Below are 22,200 nucleotides of genomic sequence, written 5' to 3'. Positions count from 1 at the left end.
ACCCCCAGCATCTCCTGCCAGGACGTCATCTGGCAAAGCAGCCAGCGCTCCAGCATTCCAGGCCCCCTGGAACCCAGGCGTGGGCACAAAGAAGGACAGTCCTAACTTCTCCCTGACACTCCTCAGACTGCACAGAGTGGCTGGGGACAGCCGGCCCCTGTCCTGATCAGGGGTGTGGGAGAAGACAGGGCATGAAGCAAAAACACCTCTGCTGGAGCGCTCGCACCTTGATGCCCAGGCTCAAGGCACGCATGTCCGGAGGCCGGTCCCCACCAGCGGAGTCACAGCACACAGAGTCACGTCAGGACCGCTGGAGAGGCGGGGACTTCCTCGGCTGCACTAGGGAGAATGATGGTTTGCAGACAGTGTGAACCCATCAGCCCTCTGGAAACCGGTGGACTGATTCGTGTCTCCGTCACTTGTCTTCTTCCAAACCTGAAACTTAGTGTGCAGGTCCTGAACGCACTCTCTGGGTGGCCCCGCCACTGCGGTACTGTGCTCCTATTACCTGGGGGTGACAGGTGAAAACTCGGAAGGGCGGGCGTCCACCTGAGATCTGCCTCGTGGGACCTGCAGGAGAGATGCGCAGGAATGGGGCCACCATGGTCATTGGCGGGATGGTCAGAACTTTCCAGAACTGATGAAAGACACAAATCCTCAGACACGAGAAGCACAGTGACTCTCGAGCAGAACACACATATGAAGAGCTCCATACCCAGATGCCTCACGGGGATTTCAAAGCACTGAAGTCAAAAGCAATGATCTTAAAAGCAGACCAGGGAAAAGACGGACCGGCAGCGAGGAACAGCCCCCAGCTGGGGCCGCGGAGCCCAGAGCTGGGGCAGCAATGCCTTTCTCGGGATGAAGGAGAGAAGCCGTCCGCCTGGGGTTGCAGACCCCGGGGAGTCGGGCACTCAGAATGAGCTCAGAACAGAGCCTTCCCCGACCGCACGCCGCGGAGCTCGCCTGTTCACGTGCACGGCTCCGTGGTCCCTGGTGGTTCAGAGTTCCGCAGAGGGCACCAAAATCCGGTTTCAGAACCCAGTCATCAGCCCAAGGACACGCTGAAGCTTTAAAACCAGTTGCAACTACTCATTCCCCAATGAGCATTTCGGCAGTCAGAAATAAATCTTTTGGACTGTCAGAAATTGAGGGGGTTTTTTAGCAGCAAAGCTTCCTTAAAGGAAAGGAACCTTAAAAGAAAGTAGAACCTCTACTTTTAAAAAGTTTCTAAACTGTTCTACTCATGATAGAAACTTTTTAGGAAAGAAAAAGACTCAATATTCAAAAAAAGAATGAACAAAGAAAATAGCAAACTTGTACATAAATCTAAACAGATTCCGATTTTTATCTGTGGAACTGGTTCTTCATTTAGCCTTTTGCAGATACGTGGGGGCAGACTGCCTCCCTCCGAAGCACCTTTCATTTAGCGCCCAAACTTTAGTCACTGCGCTTGTATCTCTCAGGTGCAGAACTTGAATTGCGTTGAAGAAGAAGTGAGTATAATATTTTGAACATTCATCACCTGTGTGGAGAGGCTCCGGACAATGTTTATATTCTCCTTTATATTTTAGTTTGTCTTCTGCATTTTCTAGAATCATCGTTGCTGAGGTCTGACATATGAAAAGACACATCCGCCTGCACTGGGGGGGTGGGGGGGCCATGCTGCTCCCCCACAAGCACAGAAGGCCAACAGACGTCTCCTCCTTGCATTTTATAACGGGTCTCAGAGGGCACTCTTACCTCCTCAAATCCGACTTCCCACTGTAACCCCAAGAACAGACAACACGTTTGATTAAATTCTCTGAGAAAAAGTAGTTGCGTATTATTACGACAGTGTGGAAGAGCCACGCCCTTGCTCGGAGAGGACCCGGGAGAGGCCGAGGGGAGGCTGTGCTGGCCGGTGAAGCCCCACGGCTCCGTGGGTGGGCTCGGCGAGACCAGCCCGCCAGAAGGGGCCGGAAAGAGGCCATTTTCCCTTGTGGGCATGCGGGTCATCAAAGGAACCGTGTTACCTCTCACCACGTATGAAGCAATCTCCACGTCGGAAACTCAACACGCTTAGCCAGGTATCTAGTTTCTCGAGAGACCAGAAAGAATTCACGGGTGACACGCAAACCTTGCTGTCCTGCTGTGCTTCACAACTCGCGGAGCTGCGCGCCGTGTTTTCCCCAGCCACACATGGAACGAATCTCCGAAAAGGAAGCAAAACTCTGTGGTCAGAATGTGGCTCCGTCCTTTGTAGTCAGGCTGAGCAAGAAGCCAGCTGCTCCATTATAGCTTCATTTCCTTTCTCACATACTAGAAACTCGAGGTTTTTTGGTTCTCATCACACTGCATGTTTCAGGCATGCGAAGTTCAACAGGGATGCAGGAAACCATGCAAATAATTTAATAAATGAACACGGCTTCTCTTTCTAGTAACAGGAGAGTGTTTGGCCTGGAAAAGCCGGTGAACTCCCCCCGTCAGAGCTGTAAAGTATTCCCAGGGGTTTTATCTCACCTCCCCCAAGAGAAGAGACCGTATTACATGCCATGAAATCCCCCTGTTTTATAACCCGGTTGTAAAGGGAGCATTAAAAAGCCGTGGCGTGGAGACTGTGGTCCAGGCTCCTCCCCGACCCCACTCACTGCTGAAGACCAGAGTCTCCATGGGGGAGGGGAGCAGACGCCCAGGCCCAGCCGAGCTTCCTGGCCTTCGTTGGTCTGAACTACACTTGGAAGAGAACTGGATTGCGCTGGCTTGCCGGTCCTCTCTCCGACCATTTGTCCACACTCTTCCTCCCCTGCGCCCTGCCCTTTCGTCCATTCTTACTGCTGGGCAGTCAGTGTCGTTCCCGAAACAGTGATTGCCCCCTCCCATGCGTTGAGCAGCCGGGACTCCTCTTCAAACACAGCGCCGAGGGAGGGGCCCCGGGCCCCTCGGACAAGCACACAGGCTGCTGAAAGGTCTGTGGGGAGCACTGCAGCCCCATGTACCCTGAGATGGCGGCAGGACCCGGAAGCACAGAGGGTTCCCAGGCAGGTGGCCGGAGGAGGGGCCTTGAGTGCCCAGCAGAGTGGGCGTGTCAGAGCCGTGAGTGACACCCTCAGCGGCAAATTCCCACGGTCTGGGGAGAGAGCCCCTGACTGTCAGGGCATCTGTCTTCCATCCTTCTGTTGCTAAGATGGAAGCTTCCTCACCCTCACTTAGGCCTCTAGAAAAGAAGGAGGAATGGGAGGGACGAAGGGTGTCCCGTGAAACCCAAGGGAAGCAGAGACTGGCATCCCCAGGGACCGCGGTGACCGAGGAGTGTCAGCCCCTGAGATGCCAGGCTTCCCGGGTCGTGTGCCCGCCCCCACCCTGCTCCACTCTGCTCTGCTGTCCCCCGCTGACTGTGGACCAGACCTCTCTTCTTTGGGGTGAAAAACAGTGGCCTTGTCCCCCCCCAGAAAGATATGCAAATGTCTTCAATTAAAAAAAATAAATTCCAGCCCCGGCCAATGTGACTCGGTGGGAGTGTCCTTTCGTAGTTGGAAAGGTCATGGGTTCCACCCACCTCAGGCTGCAGGCCTGGGGCTCGGGTTTGCTTACAGGAAGGCAACCAGTCTCCGCTTCTCTCCCGCTCTTGGAGCAATAAAAAAAGTCCTTGGGTGGAGGGTAAAAATAAATACATATATATATATATATAAATAAATTCCATATTCCTCCTTCTAGATTTCTGCCATGCTCTCTAAGATTCCTAAAGTAACTGCCTGCACGTCCCTCGCCCAGATCCAGCCCAGATGCCTTTCCTGAGCCTCAGGCCTGTGTCTCTCCTTCCTCCACACACCTGGCACCTTGAATTTGTGGGTTGAGCGGAGCATCGGTCCCCGGCATCTGCCCCTCCTCTCCATCCCCCAGCTCAGCCACAGCCAGAGACTCGCCCCACTGCTCCCTCTGGAGGGAGGAGACGCATCTTTACTTGTCTGTCTCCCTCAGAGTCAGCGCCTGCACCCTTCCTGCTCCCACAGACCCATCTTCTTCTGGAAATTTCTAGAATCTGCCCTCAGCTCTGCCTTCCCAGTTCCAAGCTCTCACCATGAGGGAGCCTCTTGACTCGTCTCCCTGCCTCCAGACCGGGGGCCACCCCGTCGGGCCAGCCACCCCGTCGGGCCAGCCACCCTGCCACCAGAGGAAGCCCTGGAAACCACCACACTGCAGCTCAAACCTCCCCGAGCCTACCACCTGTGTGTCCCCATGAAACTCCATCCCCTTCCCAGGGGGGGACACACAGATGTGTAACCACCGCCCGGAGGAAGCACGATTCCTGGATTTGACACGTTAGTTCTACTTTGGGTTCCACTGTCTCTTTGATTTACAGTGGGAGGCAGATTCTCCCCCTGCCCCTGGATGGGACTTTCATCTTGTCCCGCCACTGTTCTGGTCCCTTTCTACCAGTGCGCCTGCCCCATCCAGTCGGTGATTAAAACGTTAGTGTAAGCGTAATGCAGAACATGTGATTCTTGCTCCCCTCAGCAGCCCTGCCTCCGCAGGCTGGGGGCCGACTGGAGAGGGTCAGGGCTGCCTCTGTCCCCCACGGTGTTCACGCAGCCACCTCCCCAGGGTGGGACTGGGACACACGAGTGTCCACCACTCTTCTCTAAGTCCTCGGCAGCCCCTTTCCTGTAACCTCGCCGCCACCCCCCCCCCCCCCCCCCCCCGAACGCAGGGCCCAGACGAGAGGGATGCAACAGCGTTGTCTTCATCCCCTTCGGCACGGTGGCCTCAAACCCCACTCTGGACAATGACATCCATTTCTTGGGGTCTCAGTGAAACTGAAAAGAAGTGACGCCTCTTCACACCCCTTTGCATTCCATTTCCAGGGTCCCCAGCACACGGGTGCCGTTCATGGAGCCTGCCCCTGCGCCCGCTTTGCCCCAGCGAGACCCCCAAGGGCCTGAGACTCTTCCTGGGTGCTCTCTCTTCCCTCCATCTCCCGTCCGCTAGAGTAGTTCCCACGCATAGTTTTACACCCCAAATGGCACCTCCTCCAGAAGGCCTCCCTGACTTCCTTTTAGGTTGAACACGTGCCTCACACTGCACTGGACTGTTTCCTTTCTGTTTCCCACAGTTGACATGTGCCCCTGGAGGGCAAGAACTGCACGTGTGTCGTGTCAATGTGGAGGGTCTGCACACTGGGTCCCGGACAAACAGTCCCTAATGGGCAAGTAAATGGAGCCCGAGGGGCCAGAAAGCATGAGGGGGAGCCCTAGAGTCAGGGCGCGCCCCGAGTGTGTGCAAGATGCCTTCCAAATCCTGGGTGGGGGGTGCCGCGCCAGGCACGGGCAGGAGGGGTGTCCCGGAGCGCTGCTGCTCTCCCGGAAGCTTTACCCTGCGGACCAGACACATCGCAAGCTTTCGCATTTACAAGGAAACTTAATTCCAGCTGAAACTCGGCTCTCCGGGCGAGACCGCAGCGCTGCTCCGAACGGAATGTGTGCCGCTCCTTCCTAACCCGAAACACATGTAAATGGGATTATGGGCTTCTCGCTGCCAATTTGCTTTGATGGCATAAAAGACCCAGGAGATAGTCCAAGTGCTGTGGGGTAATTACTGCACCGCAGCTGGTCGGGAAGTTTCCGACAATCCCAGGCAGGGCGCCCCTGCGGGAATCGCAGCGATTTTCAAAACGGGACCTTTGTTCGGCGAGGGCTGGCGCGGGTGAGCGGCACCCGGGAGGCTGCGCAGCCCCGCAGTGGCCCGCCCTGGCCACGCCCACTCACTGTCGGGCTCTCAGGACACGGGCTCTGAGGCTGTTTGGAGCTACGTCCGCCGCAGCCTGTCTGGGCCCCCTTCACGCTGGGCTAGGGTTGCAAGGTTCACGGGACAAAAATGCAAGACATCCAGTTAAGTTTTAGTTTCAGGTAAACCACCAGTAATTTTTTCACGGCCCGTACAGTATTTGGGACCGGCACGGCCTGTACCTGTGCGGGACTTGCTTACGCCAGAACACATCCATCATTCATTTGAAATTCAAATGTAACAAAGTATCCTGTGTTTCACCTGGCAGTGCCACAGCTTCCTGTCCCCTTTCTGAGGGCAGGACACCTCCTGACCAAGAGGCCAACCAGGCCTGGTCCTCAAAACCACACCTGATCTCCAGGAAGACAGAAGGTAAAGACGGCCTCTCCCAGCACGGCACCCCCTCCCTGCTCAGCGGCAGGTCTTCCCTGGATCCCTCAAAGAGGGGAGGGGTGCAAGTCTTGCTGCCCCTCTAAGTTGGGGAGCCCCCCCCAACAGAGAGCTCTCTGGTTCAAATAGACCCTTTTGACCATATTGTCATCATTTCAAATTGGGAAAATGTGTCACCAGCGAGCGGCTGTTTCCTTCTGGCTGGTCTGCTTTCCTGGCTGGGAGCCGTCGGGGCCGTGGCTGCACTGAGCACACGCAGTCCCAGCCACCGGGTCGGGGACTGCGGCCCCCAGGGCTGTGGCGGGTTCTGGGACTCTGACTCCAGGTGTGCGGCCCCTGACCAGCAGGGAGGGGGTGCGGGCTACTTGTGTTGCTTTTCACACTGGGAACAAAAAGAGCCTTTTAATCAAGACCTGTTAAGAGTTGTTTGGGGAATAATTTTTAAAAGGAGCACTTTTTTTTAGAATACCTACTTTGAACATAAACACTTTCTTAATAGGTTTTTCTTTCTAACCTGACAACTGAAGAGCTATAATTTGCAAGTGCTGATTCCCTAAAAGAAGCACATTCCTGTGCTTGAAAGAGCATGAATATGAGTCAGTGAAAGAAAGAAAGAAAATGTCATAAGGAAATTATACCTTTTGGGGAAAGTGCAAAAAGCAATGAGGGGCTGGAGGGAAGAGTGTGCCGTAAAATTACAATGCATTTCCCACCCTGGCGTTCTCCGCAGAAAATCACTCAGTCTGACGCATGAATGCTGGTAGCAAAAAGACAAAAACGTGAAATTAAAAGCAGACCACACTAAAAACAAAACAAAGCTGGAGGAATTCAAGCCATTCCGAAGGACGAGTTAGACGGGTCTTGCTGTTTGCAGAGGAGTGCTGGGGGCCGGCCCCGCCCCTCCGAGTTTGGGCTGGGTGGCGGGGTTGGAGGGACTGGGGAACATCTGGGTCATGGGTCGTTAAGACCCTAAGAGGAATTAGGAGCCTGCTTCCCGGAAAAGCGCACATAACTTTACAGGCCGTCTCAAGAGGGTCACGCACCGCCCCCACCCCCGATCTATTCACAGAGCCCAGGTTCAGAACCCGTGTGCGAAGCCAAGCCACAGTTTAACACCCTTGCTTCCTCGTGGCCGATCTGCACGAGGCCTCTCGCACCCAGAACTCTCCCATCTCCCCATCGGCAGGCAGGATTCCCACCTCCGTGTTTCTAGAATTGGACCACGAGTCCGCTGGCCAGGTGACAGAGAGCTTTACCCAGGCAGCGGGGGGCATTCGGGGGCAAGATCGCTGGCATCTCTGCCACCAGAGGGTGGGCAGTGAGGGTCCTGCTGCACCACGTCCCGCGTCACCCAGGGAAGGGCCCTTGGTCTCTGAGTTTCTGTGTCCTCATCTGTCAATGGGGATGGTGAGAGGTGCCACCTTGGGGCTGCAGGGAGGACCACGTGCTGTCATGTGTATGGAAGCGTCATGCATGGCAGGCGTCCCTGAGAGTCGGGTCTTCTCGGTCTCACCTCCACCCCTCATCACTGCTCTCTGGGTCGCCTCTCCGACAACCTGCAGCACAAATCCCTTGTCCTGGGATCTACTGTGGAGCTCAGTCTGGGACAGGGCACCACGGGAGCGCTCACTGAAGCAGACGGTTCTCGAAGGGCACAGGTGGAACTGGAAGCCTGGCCTGGACACTCGGGCGGTTGGAGGGTCATCCCGTCCACTGAAAGCTGTGGGGCACGTACCCAGGTTTTGGGTTTGGTCCCAGGTCGGGGAGCATATAGGTGGCAACTGATCGTGATTTCTCTCTCCCTTCCTTCCTTCCTCTCTCTCTAAAAATCAATAAACATATCCTCAAATAAGAATTTTTAAAAAATGGGAGTGATAAAACAAGACAGTCCAGCTCAGGGACCACCCCAGGTGTGGGCAATGGAGGATGAACCAATGGGTTGATGTTGAAAAGGACATCAGACACCGGCGTGGAACAGCAGGCCAAACACACGGACCCTCGTCACCTGATGTGCGGCCCCCTTCCCTGGCAGTCACCTCACGGCATGGTCGGCCTTTGTGGAACCGGATCTGTGGACTCAGGTGTGGCCACCTGCTCACCTTGAATGCCGTGCCTGGGGCCCTCACCCGGGAAGGAGCTGAGTCATGACAGCAAGAGAGAAACCCGTCGCCACAGCCTTGGGAACGGGGCTTCCAGGAGGTCCAGGCAGTGTTCACCTCGAAGCTTCCTTTCCCTTTGTCTTTCGGACCTCAGCTCCTTTGGTTGGGAGAATGGGGCGGCGGCTGCCACAGTCCTGCCCGTGGTCAGTATCTGGGCCTCTGGACGAGGCCTTGGGGGGTCTGGGAAGGGAAGGGGGAAGCGGGGAGAAGACCTCTCTGACTTCAAAGGAGGGGGACCGTGATGGGCATGGAGTGATAAGAGGCCCCGGTGGGATCTGGGAGTGCGGACAGGTGACCCCTGACCCCAGCCTGGGCGGCAGCTGGCCCTGTGTCCTGGTTAGACCTCCTCACCCAGCCAGCGCCGCACACGGGTCAGAGAGGCACGTGGCCGATGGAACGAGGAGGACTTTCTCCCGGTTCTGCTGGATTAAAAGGTGCGCTTGCATCGGCGGAGAGAGCACGGGAGCGGACACAACAGCTCGGGAGTGGACACAAAGGTTCCAGGTGTGCGCACAGAAGCCTGCAGGTGTTCGGTTCATCCTCACCCCGTGTCCACAAGCTGGTCGGGCGTGAACCTGTGCCTCCCCTCCCCACGGGCTCTACGCTCGCCACCGTCCCCACTGGACTTCCCTCTAGTTGTGCCCCTCTTCTAAACAAAGTCCCCGTGGCCCCTTCCAGCTGAGGTGCCCACATCCACGTCGCCCTGGCCCCTGGGCCGAAGGCTGTTGGCAGGAAAGCTGTCCACATCTCCCACGGTGGCCCTCGCTCCCCTTTATGTGAAGACGGGGGATGTCCTGGTGCCCAGCGACCTGCTCAGCTCTGAGCTTCTGGTTGCTCCTTGTACTTTCACTGACAGGCAATTCTGATAGTATTTTCACGTTGCCGATCATCTTCAAAATTTACTGTCTGATGGTTGTATCAGGGTGACAGTGTGGTTTCTCTGGCTGTTTTCCAAACACAGAGTGTCGCCTTGTTACTGAAAATAATTGGTAGATAGATTCCCTCTTAAGAAATTCTCAAGGGCAAGTAAACAGAGAACATCCTAAACCACTTCCTGCCGGGGACGGAAGCTCTAATTATGTCCTTTGACTGCTCGTGGGAGTGAACAGTGTTCTGCCTTGTTTACTAATGGCATTTATTCGGGTGAAAATGTTTACTCACGGTTCGGCCCAGGTGTCCTCCCGCTATTGGATGTGTTTCTCATCAGTCTGTGTGGCTGTGGGTGCCTGTGGCGGATAGTTACGCTGCTCCGTGTGCCATCCTGCCCCTGGTGCTGGCCGTGTCGGCGAGGCCTGCCAGGCCTTCGCCTCCAGGCTGCTCAGGGCACCGTCTCCCCACTGTGCGCTGCGTGCAAGCGTCTCACAAAGGCCGGGAGCCGGCCCAAAGCGCCGTCTCCAGGTCGAGTTAGAACAGAGAAGTCTGGGGGCGAAGGCTCCCGCAGCTGCTGCCCGTGTGGCCGTGTTCTCCGACGCCCGTTCGGGGACTCTCTCAATAGCGTGGTTACTCTTTCATGGCCTACTTTTCATTCATTCACCAGTTACATTTTCCTTACAAACCCCCCCGCCCATTAGCCCACCCATTTTCAGTGTGAGAGTTGAGTTTACTCGTCAACGTTGAGGATCAGTAACTATTTTGTATAAATTTCCATCCTGGGTAGAGTCTATCGGAAAAATGAAGGAACTGAGAATGTTTGAGTAGAACCCATGGCCACGTGTCTCTGAAATTTTGTGTGAAACACCGAGTGAAAAATGCCCTGTTCCAATGTCACCTTGTTGGAAACAATCGGCCGTCGCAACTTAACGCCCCAAAATCTCCCTTTTGAACAGCCTTGTGCTTTCTCCAGCGACTAACACAGTGCCACACGTACTGGTTTATCGGCTGTGCACTTGCTGTTTGTGAAAAGCAGTGGCTTGCGAGGCCAAGTTAAAGGCCTGAAGCCTGACCAAGAGACGCAAGTGGAGGACGGAACAGCCCAGGCTGGGGGCACCCGTGCGGACTCAGCCGGGCGGGGAGGGCAGCTCATTCCTGGTGTTTTTCTGGAAGTCTGGCTCTAGTGAGGTCTTGCTGCGCCTGGAGTCTATGTACATCCCAGAATCTTCTGAAGAAACGCCTCTTTGGGTGGACTAGTCGGCATGCAATTCTTTTTCTCTCACCTAGCACTTCTGGTGGAAAGTTCCAGCGAAGTTTTCCCAAATTCTTTCTTGTCCTGTGAAAGTCTCGGGGTCAGCCCTGGTTTGCTGCTCACGAGCTGCCTGACCTTGAGGACGTTATGTGACCTTCATTTTCAGATTTACACAATAATGCTAATAAAGCTTGCCTCATTGGTATGGGGACTAAATGAGATAGGTAATAGCAATGCGTGTCAAGTATAAAATGCTATACGTAACCGTTGGATATCATGTTGTCCTGAAAAGGCTCCTGAGCATTTCATAAGGAAAATAACCCCTCAGCTGTTTTCCGGGTGGGGCAGGAAGTGGGGACACCGGCCCAGAGCTCGGCCTGCTGAGTGTAGTGGGGTTGAGACTGTACAGACCCACGCTGGTGGGGTAGGAGGGCAATGCAGACCCGGAGTATGGCTGCAGGAATCTGGAGCTTTCTTTCGGGAGAAAATGAAAGTCTAAACGGTCAACAGCAGGCAGGGCCCCAGGGCCCCCCATTGGACCCTTTTGGGGACGGGCCCAAGGTACTTCGAGGGCTCAGACTGCATAGCGCAGTTGTCCATGTGGGGGGTCGGGTGTGCCAACTTGCTCCGTGCCCACCGCCTCCTCTACTTCCCGCGTGGCCCCTTCCTCTCTTCTCGGAGGGGTGGGAAGGCCAAGAGCGGACAGGCTCCCCACTGAGGTGCCGAGGGAAGAAGGCCCGTGAAGACGGGACAGCGTGAAGGGTGCACCGCACACGCTCAGATTATTACTTTCCGAGGCAAACACGGTACAGACAGCTTCACTGTAATAAAGAGAGTGGTTTTAGTCATTGGAATTGCAGCTGTCTGTTCCATTTTTCTGGTTGCGTGGAAATGTGTTATTGGGCACATGCTTTGAACTCATTTCATCAAAACAAATATTCTAGAAATTCAGCAAAATGAAGTCTTTCCTCCTTGTAAACTGGAAAGAGCCCAGCCGCCAACACACGGAGCAGGTGCTGGAACATACCCCATGTCTCAGGTTCAGGACGAAGCCAGCGCCAAGGGTTTGGGGCCTCAGCCGGGGCTCGTGTGTGGGCTGCAGGGTGCTCGCACCTTCCACCACCTTTGTCCCGAGCATTGGGGTGTGTGGGTAGGTGGGGCCAGACGAGCCCTGGGTGAGGGGGTGGGATGAACGCCCCTCCCACCAGTGAGTCAGCCAGACCAGAGATCAGAGCCTTCTCACAAAGTGCAACCAACAGCTTTCGGGTAAAGCAGGTTGGTTTCCCCAAAGTCCTAAAAGAAAAGAAGTGCTTGTTACCCATCAGCTAATACCACTTTCAGTCATTAATAACAGGAATCGCCCCTGCACTTCCCAGCACCCGGACCTTCCGATCACACGTGGGCAAGACCAGTTGGCTCATAGGCAGACGGCGTAAGTACACGGAGCAGTGACCGAACTCTTTCGCTCTCTGAATTTGGCCAAGATGCAGCCCCCCTGAGCTCAGCTGGGAGATGCTCTGCCCGAGCCACCAAGCAGGGATGAGACTGGCCTCAGGGGACAGAGCCTAGAGTCTGTGGAACAGAGAGCAAAGCCGACTGGGCTTTTCAAGTACACCGTGTTAACCCCTAGGCTCGCCAGGGTCAGAAGCCAATAAACGTCCCCTTTTGCTAAGCCAATTTGAGGTGGCTTCTCTGCCATTTACAACCTAAAAAAATAAACAACAGCCCTGCAGGAGTTTAGATGAGGTGGAGGGGGTATGGGGGCAGAGGGCAGCGAGGAGAGGCTGGGGGTGGGCGGACTTGGGCTCCTCCGGGCTTTGAAGGCCACAGAAGAACCAGCTACCTGAACACAGAGCCAGGCAGCAGAGGATGGAGCTATCTCAGCAGCAAAACCAGAAGGGGTCGGGCGAGGCCCTTGATGGAACGGGTGCGTCTGTGAGAGGTCTCGGCCTGGAGAAGCGGAAACGGCGCTCCAGCCTGGCTCTCCGGGAGGAAGGCTGCGAGACGCAGGGGAAAACGTGGTAATTCTGGTTTTGTGCCCTGTACGCTTTCCCAAGGGGAGACGAGAAATGGCTCTGCTCCGGCAGACAGGCAGCCTGCAATGCCACTCGCCCAGCACTCTCGGAACTCACGATGCCCACTCACCCTGAGCAGAACCCTGACGGAGCGGGACTCTCCGGCTCAGCCGAGACGGGGCTGACGGTTGTTGGGACGGGCAGGCCTGGTGTCACAGGTCTCGGCACAAGGCAGCCCTCCCTGAGCCTGGAGAAGGGCAATGCTATCAGTAACGCCTCTTACCTTGTTCCAGGCGCAGACCAGGTCGCTGGATCCTGGAACGATTTATGGTGCCTGCTGAGGCTATGGATCTTATCTTGGAGTGAAAAGCCTTCTTGCAGCTTTTTCTCTGCTGACTGTACCCTCAACCCACGCCCCTCCATGCAGTCGGAAGGACCTGCACCGCTAGGTGTACCTGCCAGCTAGCCTTGCCCCACCTGGGAAGCCAGCAGCTTCTGGCTAGTGCAGCCACCCTGGAGGCCGCTGGCCGCTACTGTGCACTTTGAAAGTGTGCCTGTGCCCAGCTGTTTTTTCTTCATGAGGCCAGAGGAGCTCAGAGGGGCACTCTGAGCGTGGAGACACCTCACGCTCGGCTGTCAGGAGGACGCTGTTCTAACACGGAAGCAGCTCTAAGAAGGCAGAGACCTCGGACAGGGGCCCCCCATGGGGAGACAGACTTCCTGGCCGGCTGCAGGCACTTGGCACGCACTGGGTGAAGGGGTCAGGCGGCGTCTGCTCCAGAGACTCTCCCAGACAGCAGCGGTCCCTGCCCACTGCATAGTGACCGCACTTAGCCCTGCGGCGTGATGCACTGACGGTGGAATTATTTTCACTTTATTTTTGATGACACAGAAGTAGCCACACATGTGACCGAGGTGCAAACTCTAAATTGTGGGGAAGTAGATGCGAAGCACAAAAGCAGCTCAGGATAAGGGTGCGTCAGGTTCCTAAAGGCAGCAAAGGTGCGTGGGGAGTGGGAAAGATGGGGAGAATGTGATGTAGCGTGTTCCACTGCACACGTGGGCATGCGATGCACACGCAGACACACGCATGCAGATGCACACAGACGCTGTCTCTAATGTTCTTGTATTGCGGAGCAGGGTTTGTTTTGCAGGAGCTTCCCGCATGCGTGGCCCTACTCGGCCTTGCGACCACCCACAGAGGGCAAGGTCTGGTCTGGCTCTCTGCCTTAGAGGGGCAGGACACGGAGACCTTTCTCCCAAATAATGTCTATTTGTCATTTTCTTTATTAGCCAAAGTGGTTTTTTTATAACCACCTGATTTTATAGCCTGTGGCAGGAAGAATTCTAAGGAGGCCCCCGAGACTCCCACCCCTGGCGGGGAGCCCCCATCACCCCTCCCCTTGAGTCAGGGCAGAGAGCCGGTGCCTGGGATGGGTCAGTGGTTCCTTTGATCAGGTTACAACAACCCGCAAGACCCCGTCTCCTGCTCACAAGAGAGAGTCGTTCCAGCTGGCTTTGCAGAAGTCCGCTGCCAGGGGCTGGGACAGGGCCACAGGGCTGGGACCTCGGGGCAGCTTCCAGGAGCTGAGTCCCAGGCCGTCCCACGTTGCAGGACACCGCATGCTGTCAACAGCCTGCACGAGCTGGCCAGGGACACAGGGACCCCTCCCTCGGGAGCTGTGCTCGGGCTTCTGACCACAGAACCATGGGATGCTGACCCTGTGGTGCTCCAAGCCGCTGAGTCTGTGCTCACAGGTCCCACACAACAGAAAGTGAACACACAGGGCATTGTCTCCGATTTTTACCCATGTCTCCGTTTTCTCCATATCTGATCGTTTCTTTTCTCCATTTGCCTCTGCCCGAATTCTGCACCCATTTCACTGTTTAGCAGTGATACGGCCTCCAAATCGCACACAGGCACAATGGAAGGTGCCCCCGGCCAGTGCACCCCGGCCAGTGCACCCGGGCCTTGAAATGCGCAGACGTGAAGGCCGGCCACTCTGACTTCTGCTTCGGTGGGACACGCCGTACTGGCCAGGGCTCTGGGCCAGGGGTAAGGCCTCTGTGCTGGGCCCTGACTGGGAGGAAGCCAGAGCTTGTTTCAGAGTCTGAAGACAGTCGGCGCTGCGGCAGCTGGGGAAGCACGGTCTCTCGATTTGCATCAGCAGCGTGCAGATAGCAGCCCTTGGCACCCCAGACTCCTGCCCTCCGAGCCGCCTTCGGGTCTCCAGGCACTTTCGTTCTCTCTCATCCTCCCCCACCACCCACCCCCACCCCGCTGCCTTTTCAGAGGGGCACGAATGGAGGCTGCCCAGCCAGGGGTCTCAGGCATGGCAGCCCCGCCTGCGCGCAGCCCGAGGGGAAGCGCTCCCTAATCTCCGAGCTTCTGCAGGAGGAGACTGGACAGGAGCCCACGTTGCAGGGACGTCTGGATGGGATGCAGCGGCTGAAACGCGTGGTCGGGAACGGCACGGGAACGTGCGGAGGAAGCAGGAGGAAGCGCAGTGAAAGAACCGGGATCATTCCGCCGCCGACTGTGTATTTGAATCCCGGGTGACACTGACGGCCTCCGAGGGGATCGTCGCATCTCACGACCCACTGCTCCCCGGGTGACTTCTCAGCTCCATCGGTGGCAGTCCCAGGAAGGCTGTCAGCACTTTCTCCTAACTTCGTGTCTCGATTCTTGCCTGTGTCGGTAAATCTACGTGTTGCTAAGATGTTAAAAACGATGTTAAAAGCCCTGGAGCAGAAAACACAAGGACAGACAATTTGGCCAGGCACCGTCCTCCAGCGCTTGGAAACGAGAGGCCTGAGAGCTGCAGGCCTTTATTTAGTAAATAGAAATAATTCGAGGCGCCCCCGGTGGACTAACTGGTCCCCGGCCAGCCAGCCTGCTGTGAACAACGGTTCAGGTGGGTACGGTTGCGGGCTCACAGGGGTCGGCCAACAGGAAGTGCGGAACCCGGAGAAGAGAAAGGCAGACGTGACGGGAACCACGTCCGAGATGCGGCGGAGGAGAGACCCTGGCTCCGGTCTCCCTCGCCCGCCCCCCCGCTCGCTCCCTCTGACAGCTTCCAGCTCTCAGCTCATTAGCCGCCCAGTGGAAAGGCCCGTGTGGACGAGAACCAGTGGAAGCCTCTGGCAAGCAGACAGCTTGGAACGGAATTCCGTGGTCTGGCAGCTCCCGAGGCACCGGGTCCTGCCAACGACCTCTGGAGCGAGCTGGGTGCCAGCTGTCCCTCACCTGAGCCTTCAGATGAGACCACAAAGCCTCGGACACCTTGGTGGCAGCCGAGTCATGAGAAGGCAGGGGAGGCTCCACAGATCCAGCTGATGTTCCTGAACCACAGAGGCGAGAGACAGGAACTCCATCTGGACGGTTTGCTGTGCAAGAGCATCAATGAAACCAAGGTTTCCTCTTTGAATATATTAATAAGATACCAACCAATTAATACTAATCAATAATACTAATCAAGGAAAAAAGAAAAGGCACAAGTTGCGTACATGAGGAATGACAGGATATCCCCACAAAACCTACAGATCTTAGAAGAAGTATTAAAGAAATCTTAGAAACAATTTAATATAATAAATTCCACAACCTATGTGAAATGAGCAGGTGGCCTGAAACGCACAAATTACCAAAGTGAAGACGAAATGGGAGCCCAAATACTGTTATATCTATTCCAGACATTCGAGTCTTAATTTGAAAAAACCTTCATGCAAAGGAAGATGTCAGGCTTCTAGCTTCTAGCAAACAGCTTCTAGCACACGTTTCAGGAAGAAATAGCAGTAATCTTCCATCAAGTTCAGCAAACAGGAAAAAAGAAGACTCCTTGCCTTATTCCATGAGGTCTGATAACTCTGCAAGAAACCCTGACACCAATCTCCAAAGTAAATGGCAGACAAGATCCTGCGTGAACAGAAATGCAAACCCCTCCAGCGGGTCTCACACAGAAAGGTCAGCAGCGGGTAGTGAGTCTCATCTGTGCCGTGGGGTTCGCCCCAACAGGCGTTCCCAAGTCAATGCACTTTGCCGCAGCAACAGAATACAAGAAGAAAATCCCGTGATCATACCAAAGATGCAGAGAAGCATTCGACCAACTTCAACAGCGTTCAAAGAGAGGTCACCACCCAGGCAGGGACAGGTGACTGACGCGACAGGAGCCCCGCAGAGCGGGGGGAAGGGCGGCCCCCGCACAGCGCCACTGCTGGTTGGTTTCCAAGTTCAGGTAGCTTTCACCCCTGCTTCACAATCTCTAGAAAACTTAATTCCCAATAGATTCTAGACCTAAATGTGAAAGGGACAGCAGAAAGCAGTAATCATAAAGAAGTGGATGGATGCATTAGATTTCATTAAAATTAGGAGATTCTGTTCACGAGAAGACATCATCATGAGAGAAAAAGGCAAACCATGGCGGGGGGGGGGGGATATTTTCACTAAACATCCTCAACACAGACTGGCATTCGAGTGCACACGTATCTTTCACCAGTGAACAGGGGAGAGCCAGAAAGTCTAACAGAAGTTGGTCCCGGATGCCCGGAGACACTTCTCACACACACAGGAGGCCACGCGGGCACGTGGAAAGGTTCTTAGTGCTCTTATGACTCGACAGGGGAATAAAAATGAAAACGGCAATGACATGATAGCGCCACAACTCCACAGAAAAAGAAAAAGGCAGAAAACACCAAGTGCCAATACGCATGTGGCGCTGCCCCGTCACTTATTGGTAAAATTGAAGAACGTATCCGCACGACCACTTGGGAACCTTTTTGGCAGTGTGTGCTTTAGGTGAGCACACGCGTGTACACGGACCCTCTGGCCCGGCGGGGTGGGGCACGCAGGCGTACAGAAGCCCGTCCCAGTGGGACCGCGGCAGCGCTGTGCATAAGGACTCCAGCCTGGGAGCGGATCTGCTCCAGGGCAGAAAGGACAAATACAACGAGGTCGCTTCACGCAGCAGAATCCTGCCTAACAACGGAAACCAACGTCATCTACGTGCAACAGCACGCAGAGTCCCACCCCCCACGCCTGCTGGCCCCACCTAGCCCCGAAGGAGCACGCGCTGTGTGGTTCCTTTTACACAAAGCCTGCGCGGTTTACAAGCTTCTTCCTTTATAACGGGAAAATAACCTCTGGGGCCAGGCAGGCGTACTTGCCGTGGGGCAGGAGACCGGGGTGAGCTGGGAGAGGCACGGGGGGCTGCTGCGACTCACGCGCCAATTACACGCGTGTCTGCAAACTGGGGAAAGGCATTGAGCTGGATGCTTAAGAGTCGCGCGCTTTCTGAACTTATATTTTAATGAAAAGTATTTTAAAAGCTGTAGTTATCATTGCGTGTGTCTGTACTTTATGGGTTAGGACAACTAAAAAGCGTGACACAATTTTCTCAGCATAAAAGTCCTGAGCAAGCAGCTGCGTGGGGACGCCTTAGGCAGGCACATGCACGCGAGGACTCAATACCTAAGTCCCAGGCCCCACAAACGGAGCGCCTCCCGCGTGCAGCCCTGTACGGGGCCGTGCACATCTCAGAGGCCCTGTGCTTCTAGGCAGAAGGGTAAAGGGGGAAGGACACGCGCAGATTCAGCTGGAAGGCGGACGGAGGAAACATGTGCATGTGAAAATCCTTACCAGCCTTCTGTCTGTTTCCTTAAAACCAAGATTATATTTCTGTTACGCCTGGCCGTGAACTATGGTAAATTAATAGACTAAGTAGATCTTTTCTCTGCTGTTAAACTGCATTTCCCTGATCGAATCAGGGCCGTGGACAATCCGAGTCTGCAAGTGGCATTAACGCGCCACTTTTGTCTTACGCACAATGCAGCTGTTATTAGCATTCTGCCCCGGCCTCGGAACTATTGTTTTACCAGAAGCAATGTGAAAACAGCAAAAGGGGAGGGAAGTGGCTTGAGAAAACAAAGCAAAACAGAAATTGGGCAGAACGTGCTGGTTATTCAGATGCATTATCAGAATATAGGAGACGGTCATTCCTGAGGTAGGGTTAAGACAAACGTGATCAATGGCTGGTGGAAACCGTGTGTATTTTGAAAGACAACAGGTGTTCAAACAATGAGAAGTGACCTCCTTTGCACCTGGGTTACAAAAGCTGCCTCTGTGTTTGTGGGAAAAAACACAGGATAATAATACAAATAAAAAACATCCTGCCTCTGGCTAGTTCCTTTTTATTCCTTTCTCACACTGGGCAGTTTTATTTATAGATAATAAGGCAGCCTATCAGAAACGCGGGCACACACACACACTCATTTCCTGGTGGAAGTGATGTTTATCTGATGGAGAATAGCCTTGGTCTCTGTATCAGCTGTTCTCTCTGGAATTCCACCCAGAGCGTGATGGACGGATGGCTCACATCCCGTTCAAACCACTTCACTAGCACAGTCTCAAGAAAATCTGTCAAGTAAGACTCATTTCCCAGCCAAAGGCTCCTCTGCTGTGTTACCGTAACAGCCTGGACAGAAGCCAGGCCACACCGCCACACTCTGTGCGGGGGCTCATCGCTGTCAGCTGTCAACGGTCACTGCTGTTAGGCTGATGGCTGTGTTAGGAGCCTCAGCTGCACACCCTGGAAAGAGCAGAGCCTTGACATCTGGGACACCCCCTGAGGCTCCTCTGAACCCCCGAACTGGGAACTCTGCTCACTGAGATGAGGATTTCGAGCAGACCCCCAGGCGGCCCCCGCAGCTGAGGGGACCCGCTGCCGCAGGGTAGAGTGTGGCCTCTGACGGGCCCAGGGCTTTGTGGACCTTGGGCGTCTAGTCCTTGTAACAGTCCCCGGAGGCCAGCGGCACGGTCCCCGGTCCAAGTTATAACGCGTCCTGGGCTTTGGGGGTCGGCTACAAGGAATCGTGAGAATGGGTGCGTGTCTCTGAACGCCAGAGGCCTACCCACTTCACTGTAATACTCACGAGTGGACAAAACGCATGTTTTACGTATTCCCAGTTACGTGGGACAATGTGAGAAGCAGCACCTCATCAAGTTGCTTCTGTACAGACAGACGCCAGACCTACCGGGTAGCCTGTTACAGCAGAAAGTTCAATGCCGGGCATTTTCAAACACACCTCTCATGTAGGATCCATACCCGGCAGCACAGAAAATGCCTCCCCCATCTGTGCCGACAGAAGGCCTTCCGACTCCATTTGAACTGTGCCCATTGGACGGGGCTGGGCCAACCTTCGCTGGCTGCGGCCCCCGCCGGCTGGGCAGTGCGGAGAAGCCGCACCAGAGCCGGTGCCCGTCCTTTCGAGTGCACCTTCAGGTCCCCTGAAATCGCAGCGAGGCCACAGCAAGTCACTTTTCCCAGTCCAGTCCCCATGGTCATGGGCAAGCTCTGCCACGGCCTTGTGACGGGAGAGGCGGAGTGGGAGGAGGCCACCAGCAGGGCTCAGACACCGAGTTTTCAGAGAAGCATTTCAGGAACGGGATCGCCCTTCTAAGCACCCAGGGTCACACCCTCTGGGGTTCTAGCAGGCCCCACACTGTGCGCGACTAGCGGGTGTTCTCCACATGCAGGGAGGGCCCCAGGGCAGCAGTGTCACCAGAACGGCTTCAAGTCACGCTGTTAGGAAATGGAAGGGTTGGGATTGGGTGTCTGACAGCTCCCATTGTCCCCGAGCCTACTAAAGCACCCACTCGTTTTTAAAGGAACTATGGGCTTCTCATCCGCCCAATGACAATGTGACCTGCTTTCACGTGTCAGCAGAGTCCTCCAGCACCTTACAGAAGACGGCTCCCAAAGATGGAAGGACCATGGACGACCGACGCGGTCACCGAGCCAGGGCAGAAATCGGCTGTGAGACGGCCTCACCGCCACCCCTGCCCTTGAGGAAGGTCACAAAACTTCCTGTTGTTTAAGCTCTTTGACACTGAGTCTTCTATTACTTGCATTTGAAAATGTGCCAATGTATAGCGAGTGCTCTATTTCCCGAGGGCTTTCGCATTTGGGAACGTTAACTTCAGTGAGTAGGAATAGCTGGGGTCACGTTTCCCCCCAAGAACTTTGTAAATGTCGCTACTTGTTCATCTGACACTGACGGGGTCACCCATGCCACTGCGGGGACCTGTTGCCATTTCTCCTGCAAGCTGATCAACATGTCCTGGACACCGCTGTCCTCTATCAGTGTTTTCTGGACCAGAATGAGAACTTACGGTCTGCAGATACAACTCTTTTACTTCGGAAACGTGCCCTTCCATCTTAGAAAAAAATTGACGTTAGGGGTCTCGCTTTCAGGAATATCAACAGACCTTTTTCTCACGGGTTCAATGCCTCAGTCTTGCTCTCACAGGCCTTGGGATCGACAGCTCTCCTCCCGAGTCAGCGGCTCAGGCTGCGCCTACTCTGCCTCTCGGTGTCCCTGCCCTGGACGCCCTATGGGACTATTTCTAACTTTCACCTGGTTTCCTTTGTCACAGGACCTTCTCCCACTTCCCACTATGTTGTTTTATAGTCTCTTCCGGCTGTTATTCTATTGTTTTTATCACCTTACTCCACTACACAAAACACACGTATAAAGTGTTCTGTTGGGTCACAGTTTCCTCCACCCCAGGCTCCTCACCCGTCTCAACCACCCTACCATCCTCATTCCCCCCTTTCAGTGAAGTCTCGGGTCTGAATGCTAAATATGCTGCTTTTCGCTTAGTAATTTTTAACATGGGTTGCTCTTTGCAAATTTTCTACTTGTGAAATGTAATGTGAGCGAGTTCTCCTTGTATCTGAACAGGGTTGCCCACTGGGTTATTGCAATTTTATCTGCCTTGCACCCCGTGAGGTAAGAACGGATCCGCTGGGTCTGTGTCAGGTCCGAAAGTCCGGCAAACCCTTTACTACCACGCCCTTGCCCTTGCCAAGCGCGCATCCGATTCCTCTGGCAAAACGCCCTGCAACTTTTGACGCTTTGCCTCCATTCACTGCCGGGCCCAGAACACGGCAGACCCTGGTGATTTCCAGGCTCCTGTCCAGGCCTGCGGCGGCAGGGACCCGTTCCTACGGACAACGGTTTTATCTCCCTGGGGTTTCCCGGTGGCTTGTTTATTCTACTTTACACTTGCTTACTTGTTTACCCTACCCTTTCAGCTGACTTCATAGATTGGCATCCTCTTTGTAGTAGAATTATGAGTGAGAATTCTTAGTATGTTGCCTGCTTGGTTTCCTTCCCAGGAGGGATGTACTGGAGGGGGTGGGTGGATGTGGGTACCGTTATGCAGTGCAGGACAGTTTATCCAATCTGCGGCATGAAGTCGTACTCAATTTTTTGTTTGGTGGCTCCTTTATTTTTGGCTTGTTTTTACTCTTCTGTTCATTGCATTACTAACTGTGGGACAGAGGCTCTGTGACCCAGACTGCGTCACTTCTATGTGGTAGTCCTTGCTCTTTTGACTAACTGCATTTGTTCTGAATATGTTTCTATATGAATTGCAGGATATAAAATTTGCAAATAAATCTCAACTGTTGCACATATGTGTGTCTCGAATGTATGTTTGTGATACCGTCCTTCCTGTCAGTCAGCGGGGTGACTGCTCGGCTCGCTGCCTGCTGAGCAGCCCGGCGCCAAGGAGGAGACCAGAGTCACATACGGTAACTGTGCTGTTCACTCAGCTTTTATTGAATGCAGGGTCGCTCAGAGTAGAACATCAATGTACATTAGTATCCCACTCTAGCAATCTAAGAGGAATATAACACACACACACACACATCAGCGGGGGATAAGGAACCCGAGTCCCAGAGTCTCAGTCTGC

This window comes from Artibeus jamaicensis, unplaced genomic scaffold (genome assembly GCF_021234435.1).
Source record: "Artibeus jamaicensis isolate MK-2021 breed Jamaican fruit bat unplaced genomic scaffold, CSHL_Jam_final contig_944, whole genome shotgun sequence".
Taxonomy (NCBI): Eukaryota; Metazoa; Chordata; class Mammalia; order Chiroptera; family Phyllostomidae; genus Artibeus; species Artibeus jamaicensis.
The sequence above is the reverse complement of the archived record's forward strand: the minus strand, read 5'-3'. Positions refer to the sequence as shown.